Raw genomic sequence first — 13,494 nt, forward strand, 5'->3', positions numbered from 1 at the left:
TGGGTGGGATGCCGTGCAGGCAGGGTCCCCTGGGTGGGATGCCGTGCAGGCAGGGTCCCCTGGGTGGGATGCCGTGCAGGCAGGGTCACTTGGGTGGGATGCCGTGCAGGCAGGGTCCCCTGGGTGGGATGCCGTGCAAGCAGGGTCCCCTGGGTGGGATGCCAGGCAGGCATGGTCCCCTGGGTGGGATGCCAGGCAGGCAGGGTCCCCTGGGTAGGATGCCAGGCAGGCAGGGTCCCCTGGGTGGGATGCCGTGCAGGCAGGGTCCCCTGGATGGGATGCCGTGCAGGCAGGGTCACTTGGGTGGGATGCCAGGCAGGCAGGGTCCCCTGAGTGGGATGCCATGCAGGCAGGGTCCCCTGGGTGGGATGCGTGCAGGCAGGGTCCCCTGGGTGGGATGCCAGGCAGGCAGGGTCCCCTGGGTGGGATGCCAGGCAGGCAGGGTCCCCTGGGTGGGATGCTGTGCAGGCAGGGTCCCCTAGGTGGGTGGGATGCCAGGCAGGCAGGGTCCCCTGGGTGGGATGCCGTTCAGGCAGGGTCCCCTGGGTGGGAATGGTGCAGGCAGGGTCCCCTGGGTGGGATGCCAGGCAAGCAAGGTCCCCTGGGTGGGATGCCATGCAGGAAGGGTCCCCTGGGTGGGATGCCGTGCAGGCAGGGTCCCCTGGGTGGGATGCCGTGCAGGCAGGGTCACCTGGGTGGATGCCAGGCAGGCAGGGTCTCCTGGGTGGGATGCCGTGCAGGCAGGGTCTCCTGGGTGGGATGCCAGGCAGGCAGGGTCCCCTGGATGGGATGCCAGGCAGGCAGGCACTACTTCCCAGACTCTGGTCGATTCTTCACTGCAGAGCTGAGAAACTCGCCCCTTGTCATGGTGCCCATGCCTCAGATGGTGAAACCAACTCAACAATTAGTGGGACTCAATCCCAGTGCCAAGCTGGTGTGTTCTGGGAAGGGCCGGATGGGGGGTGGGGTGAAGGTTTCCTGCTGGCAGTGACTTTCTGTCAGTTTTCTCCACCCAGCCTGTAGCCTTGTCGATCACAGAGGACATGTCATGATTACAGACACACGTCCTGCCTGTATAGTGCAGACTCTCCTGCTTTTGGATTAACCAAGGCAGAGTTTTTCTTCTGGCAAGCCTTGTTTACCTTGTTGTTGATATGTTTGTCTATAAGGTGAGAAAATAAATCCAGCGCCCAGGAATTCAATTTCTAAAGGCAAATAGTTATACAAGCTTCAAAGGACAGTGCCTTGGGTTGGCAGGCAGCTTACTCTCTGGACCTTCTGCCTCTGTGAGCTCAGACAGCTCTCATAGGCCTCAGTTTCCCCATCTGTAAAATGAAGGTGGTAGTAGGATAGCCACATCATCTGGTTATCACATTTAATGAGAAGTGAGTGTCTAAGTACTATATTGTTTACTATTATTTTCATAACATTGTTCATGGAGCCTTCTAGACAAATCCAGACCTCAGGTCCACAGCTAACCCCCTCCTCAGGATGTCCTAACAGCCGCAAGGACTTATCATGAGTATCAAATACCTGTGACTCTGCCTTCCTTACATATAAGTTATCTCTGGACAGGAGCCCAAGAGCTAGGTATCCTTGAACTGAGAGCTTCCAGAGTAAGACAGGGACTGGACACAATTGTAGCTGGAGGATTTTCCTTGCTCCTCTTGCTTTGGGGCTTCAGTATGGAGGGGGAGATTTGAGCTACTTCCAAATCGCCACCCACCACAGGACTTCCTACGACACAACTCCACTGAGATTTTGCTTGAGTTTGACTCTGTATTCTTCATCTAGGGAACTAATGCCTTTTAGACATTGCTATCATTCAGAAAAAGGAGAGGCATTGGAAACTCCCCCTCCTAGTATGTGTACCACACTGTCTGTGCTAGGCTCTCTGTTTCTGTCAGGGGTTAGTTTTCACCCTTCCTATCTATTATATGTATTAACAGGAGGACCAGAAATGGACTTTTTTGAAGATGTATTTATGTTATGTGTATGAGTGCTCTGCCTTCATGAATGTACTTAAGTGCATGCATACAGTGTCCCTTTCATGCGTGTAAGTTTATCACATATATCCGGTGCCTGCAGAGGACAGAAGAGAATGCTGGATAACCTGGAACTGGAGTTATCAGACGATTGTGAGCCACCACATCATGCAGGTCTGATAACCAAGTCTGGATCTTCTATAAAAGTAGCAAGGGCTCTTAACTGCTGAGCCATCTCTCCTGCCTCTAGGAATATTCTTCTTTAAAGGGTAGAGGTGAGAGAGAAGGCTGCACCGGAACTGTTCTTTGGGAAGGGATTGCATTGTCTAAGATATGGGTCCTGAACATCTTCATGAGCAATGAGTATAGGGAGACACAGCAAAAGTAACCTCCCCTATTTTAGAATCTCATTTTAAAAACCCTTCCCGTGAAAGAGCTAAGGGCAGAGGAGAAAGCCCGACTTCAAGTTACTATGAACAGCTGGAGGACTTTGAAGAACAGTATATCTAATGCTGACCTTAAACTGTCTGCATGACTCCCGTCTCCTTAAACCTCCCATGAAGTAGGCCACACACAAAAGACTTGCCAGGTTTTCCTTTTTAGAAGTGAAAAGTAAGGGATGTGGTTTGATGAAGAATTGACTAGAATAGACTAGTGCATATGGAAAGCCAATAAACTATCAAGTCTGTGGAAGCAGATGCTCAGAGCTCTAGGTGTCTGGGTAGCCCTTAATACTACTTACCCATACACCATGTTCCCAAGACAGAGAGAAAGAGAGAGGGGGAGGGGGAGGGNGAGGGAGAGGGAGAGGGAGAGGGAGAGGGAGAGGGAGAGGGAGAGGGAGAGGGAGAGGGAGAGGGAGAGGGAGAGGGAGAGGGAGAGGGAGAGGGAGAGTCACAATTAGAGAATGGTTGGTAAAGGAAGGAGCCCATACATGGTAGGGTCACATTTTCACAATAATTAATTTAGCTCAAAACAATACAACATCTTAGCTGATTTCTGAGCTATGAAAATAATAAAAACGCAAACGTCAGCTTGTACATTGACCTTGCCAAAAGTACTCCTCATATTTGTCTGTTTAACCACAGAACTCTGAGTCTCAACTTCCAGACAGGGAGAATGCAGCCTGAGGAGGTCAGAGCCTGAGGAGGTCAGGAGACTTGCCTCAAAGGGGCACCTTCCATGGTCTGTGCCCATGCCTGTTGGACCTCTGTTGAGTCAGCAGAGAGGCGTCTGTTTGCAAGAGCTTCCTAATCATTAGGATATTAAGTGGTCCCAAGAATACCGAGATGGCCTCTAGGAGGTGAAACCGAGCCTGGTGTTGAAGACCCAGCTCTGTCTTGGCTCTGAACAGGGTGAGGGCCGAGTAGATGCAGCAAGGGCTAGCCCAGCAGGCCAGCAAATGGGGTAATGTGTGTTTGGCCTGTCAGGGGAAAGTTGGTGAGGGGGCTAAGTCTCTCAGGGAGGTCAGAGAATAACTGCATACAGTCAGACCCCCCAGGGACCTGCATGTATACAGATGGAGGTTAGAGGCATGGTCCTCAGAAGAGTGAGCATTCAAAGACAGGCTGGCTTTCTACACCCCCGGGACCACAGAGTAGCCATTTTGTACCAGAATCCTACAATAACTCCCCCTAACCTTCATAGCTGCTGAGGTGGCTTTGTGAGCATTTTCTGAAAATGCTCTTTGTCACTAGAGGGAGCCCGTGATTCCACTCCTTTCTGCTCCAGAGATGTAGAGAGAAATTGGCTTATGAGAGAGAAATTGCCGTTCTTTCTGACTTCTCACAGAATTTAGGAATTTAGGGAACCATTCTGGAATCAAGCAGCAGATGCTGTAATAGATGAGTCTATAAAAGGATTGCTGTTTCTAACTTATGTTGTGGGTCCCTGCAATGCCCAGCCTGAGCAATAATCCCACAGTGAACTTGGATCTAGACCTTCATCACCAATACAGTATCTAGAGGCCCCAGGGCCAGCGACAGAGACAGAAGAGGTAGATGTAACCCCACCAGGCCAGGTCCCTATTGTAAGGATCTGTCTCTCTGGAAGGCAGAGGGAAAAACCTATGGAAAAGCAGGATTTATTGGACGTCTCAGGTTTTCCTGGTCACTCAACCCTCAACGGCAATAAACCCACCTGCCATCAAGGAGGCAGAATGTAGCTTGATGAGAGCTATGGGCTCTGGATGCAGACAATTTTGCTTCCAAACTACATAGAACTGCCGTGGGTCCAGGAACTTCGGCTACCCTTGGTACCACAAAACCCCCAATGCTTAGAATAGAGCCTGGCACCGGAGAACATTAAATATTTTATGAAAAAGCCAAAGGCTCCAATCTCCAGTGCCTTTTAACCTTGGACTAGTTACTTTGTGTCTTGTTCTGTTCTTTCTGTCTGAAAAGGAACAAAGGGTACTAGGCAGACAGAGTGGTGCAGGACAAGGAAAAACACAGCTGAGGTTCGAGCTCGGAGTCACTGGCTGGGTAGGCTTCAGTCCCAAATATTGATCTAAGTTTCAGTTCAGGTGTGTATGTCTGAGGTCGCAGGTAGTCCTTCTAGGGAGACGAGTCTATCATCTTTTTTCACAGGTAAGGAAACAGGCCATGTGACGCTGAGCAATGTATTCAATTTTTCCTTGCTAGTAAGTGGTGATGGATCAAGATTTAAGACTAGGCAAGAGGACTCTGGTTGTGTTACTATGTTTGGAAATGGCTCCCACAGAACCCTTTTGGATACTATATCCCATAATTGACAGAGCTTGTTTTCTGGTTGTCTTGTGCAGATTTCCTGTCAATCATTTCTGTACTTGCCAATCACTGCCGATGCCTGCCAGCACAGGCACCTGGTCCACTGGACAGCTGCAGAGGCCAGCATCACACCAAACCACAGGATATATACCAGCCCTAGGATGTGCAGTTGCTGATTGCCGTGGGTCTGAGACTTTGGGATCTGCATCTCTATGAATGATGATACAACCTAACATACATATTCCTGGGATAAAATGTGACATTGAGACTTATCCAACTTATGTAATGTTCAAATCAAATGATAGCCTGTCACTAGAATTCATTTTTTTTCCTTGTGATAAGGATATCCAATAGCCCCTCTTTTAGCTGTTTTTGTTATTACTGTTTCTTTATGGTTTTCTAAGACAAGATTTCTCGTGTAACTTTGGCTGTCCTGGAACTAGCTCTGTAGAGTAGCCTGTCCTTGAACTCATAGAGTTCTACCTGCCTCTGCCTCCTGAGTGCTGGGATTAAAGCTGTGTACCACCATTGCCCTGCTAGCTGTTTTGAATTATGCACATAACCATTAGCCCTTCCATCCCACTGGGCAATAGAACACAGAGACACGTTCCTCTTAGCCAGTTTTGAGCAGCTTCCCCTTTCCATCCTCGGCCTATGACACCCACCATTCTGCCTTTAACCACTAGACCACTTTAGGATTCCACATGTGAGAAGGCTGACCCAGTATCTGTCTTCCCGGGGTTAGCTTATTTCACTTAGTGTGCTGTCCTGTCTTCCATCTTTATCACAGGGCTGCCGTCCTTATCACATGGATAATGGAGACCCATACCTTTCACAAGCATTTGGATAAATTCTAAGGCAAGTGCTCATCCCATTTTGGAAGTTAATTCCCCACCCCCTCCCCCAAGACAGACACCTTCCCTAGAGCAACGTAGAAGAGCATCACAGGCTTTCAAGATCCTCTGCCTAAGACTGACTCCACTTCTCCCTCCCCCAGCCTTCGGGTGCCATCCCTGTGGCCTGCCCTCCAAGGACAGTGCTGAGCCGGCACTGAGGCAGCCACCCAACTCTGCAGAGAACATTACAACCGGAAAAGGGAAAGAGTGGAGAACGCAAGCTCTTCCTCCTGCCTCATTTCTCCATCTCACTCCGCTTCCACTGGGGGAAAAAAAAGGAAAATTGCTAAGTAATTGCTCCTTGACAACCCCCGCTGGTCCACAGTGGTTTGTTTTTTGTTAGAATTATAATGAGGAATCCATGCATTGGGAATCCATGGGAGGCACAGACCCTTCGTGTCTTGCCCTGTCTTAAGGGTACTCTGAGAATGATGCTCAAATGTGATTTAGGTAAGGGTTCCCTAAGTCTCAAAGTCATGAGTCACCGAGTGAGGTGGAGAGAGCAGCCCTGACCTACCTGGCACGGTCCGGAGTGACAGTAACATGGCTGCACAGTGGCCATGTACCACAGCCAAACTGTACTCTTTCTCAGTAGACTCCGATCCTACCCACGCTTACAGGTCAGTCTTCATTTATTTCTATTTTTTGCAGATGAGGAAGGTCTTCCCAGCATGAAGAGAGAGATTGACTTTCTACAGTCACGCAGTGGCTGAGTGACAGGGAGGGGACAGAGGCCCTGTGCAGCCAAGACAGTCAGTGTTTTAGAATGAAATGTTGCTCCCTTTCCCAGGAAACGGGATCATGATTCCAGATCTGTGGAGATTCCTGATAGCATGGGCAGTCCTCGTCCCTCTATCAGGACGGTGCCCGTGCCAGCCCTGGGTTTGGCTTCTCTCTAAGAGTCTAGGATCCACAAGTCAAGGCAGCCCCTAGTGGGACAGAGGGAGGAGAAGACCCTGCAGAACCAACCAGCTAGGGCATTTTCCATTGTTAATATTTTAAATAATTTTGGTTAGCATACAGAGAAGTGTCACTGAAACATTTTAATAACACAGATGTCACACTTTGCCGTTATCCAGACTCCCACTGATCCCGTATCTCCCCCTATATTGATCTCCCTCCTCCCTCCTAGCAGTTCCTCCTCCTTTTATGTAACCATTCCTAGGAAAATGGGTAGAACTAGAGATTAGTCAGATTCAAAATCCAAATTCACAGACACCCCCACACACACACACACAAGAGGGAGGGGGTGATCTTTAATTTTTTTGTCCTGGCAAGCCTGGAACTTACTATATAGATCAGGCTGGCCCAGAAGTCATAGAAATCTGCTTGCCTGCCCCTGTCTTGTAAGAGCTGGTACTAAAGTAGTACACCACTATGCTTGCACACACACACACACGCACACACACACACACACACACACACAAACACACACACAGTCACACTTAAACACAATTACACTTGCACACACCTGCACTCGAAAACACGCACATATACAAGCACATACATGCACACTCCCTCACGCACTTGAGACATGGAAAGGGGAGCATGAGAGAAAAGCAGGGATCTAAGGAGGGAAGAGGTGAGGATGTTGGAATACACATGCCACAGCCTGTTGCTTCTTCTGGGCTGATAATGTTCCCTTCTTCACCCACCTCACCACAGCTGATACAGCATTGCCTCTGCCTTTGAGACACAAACATGAGGCCTTAGAGACAAAGCAACCTTGCTTAAGATCCTTCAGTCACCTAGTGACTGGCTCTGTAGAGGGGGGATGCCTGTTGCATCCCCTTCTTTGGCCAGGGCCAAGCTATTTTTATCTTTGATGTAGATCTGGGTTCCCAGATGGCAGGGGCTGGGACAAAGGCTGTGTGGTTCTTAAACTCCTGTGCACCCAGATGCTGCTGGAACCCGGAATCGTTGAGGACAGTGGCTCCTATCCTGCTGTGCACTCAGACTGCTTGCTGGAGACTGTGAGGAGCTTGAAATGGGAGCCCTCTGGCCTGCAATGAGCCTGGGGCAGAGAGGATCTGGCTTAGCTCTGAGTGAGTGCCAAAAGGCAGAGAGGCTGAAAGAGGCCCTTCTATAGAAGACTCAGGTGCGGATCTGTATGATGAAGGCCCCCCGACATCCCTACCCCCAATCCCCGAAGTGGTTCTTGATAAAGGAGATAGCCCTTGCTTGTCCAAACGTCTTTATTCATGGCAGATGAGGATGCATAAGACTTACTCAGGGTGAACCAGAGATTAAATACCATTTGCAGGAAGGGATGGCTAGTGTTTGGCTAAACACTCAGGGCCTGTAGATACTCATTAACAAGACAACTTTAAGCTCTATACTACATGACTGGCTGTCATGGTCCCCTTAGTGGGGCGTTGTGGTCATGTGCTCCAGGACAGAAATCTGATCAGGAGCTAGTCTGAACTAGTTCTTCTCAGTTATAAGTTTTATCGGGTTCTGAACTTGCTACTACCTTTCCAGTTCTTCTGTCTACTGGGATGGTCCACTGCGTCACATCAATATTCTTGACAATTTATACTACAGAACGATGAGTGACAGTCATTTCCCACTTTCCAGATGGGAAAACTGAGGCTCAGAGAGATTTAGGCAACCTGGTTGAGATTCACAGGCAAAAGTCAGATTCAGGTTCCAGGATATAATTCCAACATTCATCTCCAGCTCTGACCTGCCACGCAGTAGGACAGTCTCTGCTCAAGCAAGGGGACCCGGGGAACTGAGGGACATAAGGAACCCCTGATAGATTAAGCCATGACTTGAATGTGCATTATTTTGGCAACTGCCCTTCCTGTGAGCCCGCACCCCAGAGAAATACAGGAGGCAGAGAGCACCCAGTGGATTGGGAGCAAAAGCCTGGTTCTTAGGGGGCCTTCCCTGGTCTTTGGGGAGAGGGAGATTTTATTCCTGATAAGCAAAGAAAAATTCCTTATAATTTATAACTTAAATCTTAAACCTTCCCGCTCTCTGCGGATACAGTTTAGATTTTTAAAGAATGTTCTGGGACCCTCAAGCTTTTTTCTTTCCCTCTGACACACCCCTGCTCCCTGGTCCCCTCTCTCTGTGACACCCGGAAGACTTTCTGAGGGTCCCTTCTCTCTGCGCCTGCTCTGAGCTCAGAGGCTGCTTGGGCACCAGCTCAGGGTCTGGGAGAATGTAACTGTTTATCATGGTAGTTTTCCTATTCTCAGGAACTCCTGGTGTCCTAGATGTAAATAAACACTGAGGCAGCTGATTAGGGAAGGACCATGAATCGACTGAACGGCTGCAGTGCAAAAATCTCTTATTCGAAAAAACCACTCATGTGCATGAGCTATCTCACCGCCTAGAGCGAGCAAGAGATGATAAAGAAGAGAAAACCGATGAACCAACCTCCATCTTAGGCATAAAAGCCATCTTACAGTAAAGACAAACTAGATTCATTCCTGTTCATGACTAAACCTCAGCTTTTCAAAGATTAGACTACACCCCACCTGTGACCCAATCACAAATGGTTCAGAACTGCTTGTCCCAAGAAACAGCAGTCATCTTTTTGACTCAAAAGTTTATTTATAACCATCTTGCAACCCTATCTTTGTTTAAAAGGTTGTATGGCCACCTATGAGTACCTTGCTATGACTCCCTGTGGTTATGATTATGTTGCTATGACCACCTACCTGGCAGTCATGTCTTTGTTTCAGGAGGTTGTTACGACAAACTTGCTTTATTTATGTTCCCCACCTATTTTGCCCTCCAAATCCCCCATTTGGAAACCCTCTACCCCTGAGCTATAAAAACCTTATCTTCCTTACATTCATTGCTGACCTTTGAACCCTGCTTTAGGGGGAGGCATGCTGTGTATACAATTTTTTTTAAAGCTTGCTTGATTAGTTTGGCCATGATGATTTGGGTCCGTGGTCTTTCTCCTCCCATCTTTGGGGTTAGCCGGACCCAAACAGAAGAGTGGAGAAAGAGAAAGAGCCATCACATGGCAGGGGAGAAACAGATAACACAGGGAGAAGTCAAGCCACGGAAGGCATCTCTCTCATAACACAGGGTAAAGAGTGTGGCAGGAAGCTTTTCATCCCACAGACAGATTAACAGAGGAGATTCGAGAGCAACCCTAGAAAAAGACAGGCTTTCTCTAAAAGAGGAAGACAGGCACAGTAGCACCCAGAAGTGAAATCCGGACTCCTCTCCTCTTCCTTCCTGCTGGAGGAACTGATCTAGCCTCTGAGGCCCAAACTGGTTGAACCTGTGGCCATGTGGTCCAAGCCGCTGCCTGTGGTGCCTGAAGGTGGTGCTTCCACAGTCCACGCTGGGATCCACTAGACACGTATCGCCCCAAACCCACTTTAGTCAAAGATAACACACTGATACAAGCATCTTCACAGCAAATGAACAAATAGGCTCTAACCTGGGGCAAAGGTGGGAATTCAGGGCTCCAGAGAAGTCTGGTACTACTTTCTTAGGCTCGCCTATGAGGAGCTGACTGCACAGGGCCAGGGTGAGAGACGCTTCAGCCACAGAGCACAGTCCCATAATCTCCTGGTAAGAATCGTGATGTGATGATATAGTCCAAGATGAAACGTTGGGGGTTTTATTACTCCCAGACCAGCTGAAGGCTTGTAGGCTAATTGTTGCTTAGCTTTGCAAAAGGCAAGTTACATTTTCTTTGTTCAACAGACTTTCCTTTAGCTGTAGTCCTAGAGGTGAGGCGAATGAGAAGCTACTCTGCCCTCTGCTGGGGAGGAGCTGCAATGTCTCAGTTAATAGCAACCAAGGAGCTAGGGCTCCTGCCTCCTGGGTTCGCAGGATATCTGAGTGGCTAACCCGACTGTGGCCAGGTCTTGTTCTGGAAGCATCTTTCTAAAACATCTTGCTTTCTGTTCTTCACTGTGAGTTTGTCAGGATCAAAACCAAGGCAGCTTTTGCCATCCCTGACCAAAAAAAAAAAAAAAAAAAAAAAAAAAAGAAAAGAAAAGAAAAGAAAAGAAAACATAGCGGAGACTTGTAAAGGCAACAGTAACGATCACTCAGTCAGAACCACAGCTTTGCACAAAGGCCACCATGACCCTATATAAAAACATTTCTCCAGAGATACCTGCTCAGCCACTTCCTGGCACCCACAGACTTCCATCATCACCCTGGCTAGTAATTCTCATGGAAAGTGGATTGTATTATAATATCTTCTTTATGTATCTTCAAATTTTGCCTTCAGAAACCTTGAATCCACACGCAATGGCCTGTACAGTCTGGCGGTCAGTTCTCTGTTGTGCCTAAGTTGTTGTCATTGTGCTCGTGGAGGCTGTCTGCCACTGGGCAAGACTGTGTGTCGTCTCTGGTGGCTCATGTGTGTCCCCAGAAAACCGCTGGGAGAAGTTCTTTCTAACAAAGCTTCAGCTAAGAATATCTGTTTTTAATGTTTCCTTTCTGCCCCAAAACCGGGCCCAGGTTTCTCTCTGATGTCTAGGTTCAGGAAGGTGTCTTTTGTTGACTGGTGACTGTTTGAAATTCTGTCTTCCTGTGGTTTCATCAGCCGGCGGCGCTGTTGTTTTCCACTCTCCTGATGCTGGGATTGGTACAATGCTCTTGGCCCACCCTGTGACTCAGTGGTGGAGAGAGGGCTCTGCTTCCTCAAGGAGCTGCTAAGAGTATTGGTCAACCTCACTATCACCAGGGAGTGTCTCTGCGGTAGACTCTGAGTGGCCTAGGAGGGAGGATGCCAGCAGAACTGACACCCCCCCCCCCCCAGGGCCAGCAAGCAGGTCAGGGCTGCAACTGCTTTCTAGACTCCTCGACTGCCCTTTGTTCCTACCCTCCCCCTCCTGCCTACCCTGTGAGCTAAAGGACCAGGATGGCAGGAGGCACAGCGAAGCGTTTGCACTGGAGAAAGGAAAGGAAGCAGAAGAGGTCTGATCAGAACCTTCATGACAGTTCATCTCCCTGTCTCCCAGGGAGCCACAGGGCCAGCCCCTATCTATGGCCGGTCACCTCCCCAGCAGGCCTCATCTCCTCTCCCACTGTGATGCAATGGAGGAGATTGTGTCTGCGTCATTCTCTTCTCTGCTTAGATTGTCCTGATATGGACCAAGGAGAGCACTGACCGTCCTCACCACTTCCTTCACAACCTGGGGTTTTAGGAATGTGGGATGGGCCGAAGAGGGAGGCAAGGGGGTGGGGCTGGAGGGTGCTGTGGGGCTCCTTCACCTTCTCTCTCCAAAGACTGCTGCTCCCAGGGAAAGTTTGGAAACCTCAGAGCAATTGAGGTGCCAAATATTAATGGCATGCTCCTCTTCCCATGCCCTATCGTTGAATGCAGATACAAGAACCTCCTTCCTACTCTGACCCTGCCCGCAGACTCTTGTAAAGGACCCCGGCTGCTCACATTCCCTCTCTGCTAGCCCAGCTGTACCCATAAGTCCCAGGCCCTGCAGATTTCAAGACCTTGACTGGGGACACAACATCCTTTCTGGGAACAGGGACCATGCTCCTCCCAGACTGTCAAACAGTTGTGGGGTGGGAATTTCCCTTGGGGTTAGGACCACATCTTCTCAGTAACTTCCTCTGGCCTCAAACAGTACAAGTCTTGTGCCCCAAACAAAATGGAATTGCCTGTGACTCATATCCAGCCCAGGCTTTTGAGAAATCTACTTCCTGAGGTTGGGGGCTGGAAGTGTAGAAGTGAGTGTGTGCGCGTGTGTGTTGAGTGAAAGAGCACGTGTGCTCTGGGAGTCTTCCAGAGGAATGCAGCTGCATTCTAGCGTCTGGGCTGGGGAATTCTAGCTTTAAACCATCTGTTTTCTTACCAGGTTGTCCTCTGGCACCTCCCAAACATGTCTAGACATTTTACCTTTATTATTATGAGTTATTTATTTATATGCTTTTGGTAGTGTGTGTTCATGTATATGCATGTGCAGACATGTGTCATAGTAGAAATGTAGAAGTCAGCTTATCAGTTCTTTCTGTCTACCATGTGGGCACTGGGGATTGAACCCAGGTCCTCAGCCTTAGCAGCAAGCACCTTTACCCACTAAGCCATCTCACCACTCCTCTATTTATTTTCTATTTTCTGTGTATGGATGCTTTCCCCTGGTGTATATATGTGCACTGTGTGTGTGTGTGGCAGGAGGCCATGGAGACCAGAAAGAATGTTGGAACTGGAGTCACAGATGGTTGAGAATTGGTGCTGGGAATTGAACCCAGGTCCTCTGTAACAGCAATAGTGCCCATCCCTTCCCTCTCTTTTTATTTATTTATTTTTCTTAAGGAGAAGGAAAACAAAGTAGAACTACATGAAAACAGAGAAGAAGCAGGCCATGTACCCCTGAAGTAAATTCCCCACAGGCAGTGGGAATGGAGAGATGTCTGTAAGGCAGCCTTCAGTCTGAGGCTTTGAGCCTCTCAGCTCTCAGCTCCCTCATCAGTTTTGGATTCCAAGCCCAGTGGAGAAGCCAGAGGGCCCTCTGTGAGGGCGCTGCCACTTGCTTAGGAGGCAGCCCTGCTGGTGGTGGCCAGGGTATGTTCTGAGGGAATCAGGCTTGAAGCTGTTTTTGTTTTGCATATTGTTATTGTTGCAACAAGGAAATGTCAGTAGGGAGATAGACAAAATGGGGAACCGAGACACATGGGAGTTTTGGCATTTTCTTTATTCTCTCACCCTCCCCCCTTCCCCTTCCTCTCCCTCTGTGTATCCCTGGCTGGCCTGGAACTCACTGTGTAGACCAGGCTAGTTTCTGACTCCCTAGTGGATTTTTGAAACAGTTAGAACAATGGAGCTTTCTGATGGCTTAGCCAAACTTCAGCATCTGTCTTAGTTTAGTACAAGAAAAGAAAGGGGCTCATGCCCGTCAACATCTGCTTTGTAAGAAT

The sequence above is a fragment of the Mus caroli genome, chromosome 11, assembly GCF_900094665.2.
Source record: "Mus caroli chromosome 11, CAROLI_EIJ_v1.1, whole genome shotgun sequence".
NCBI classification, from domain to species: Eukaryota; Metazoa; Chordata; class Mammalia; order Rodentia; family Muridae; genus Mus; species Mus caroli.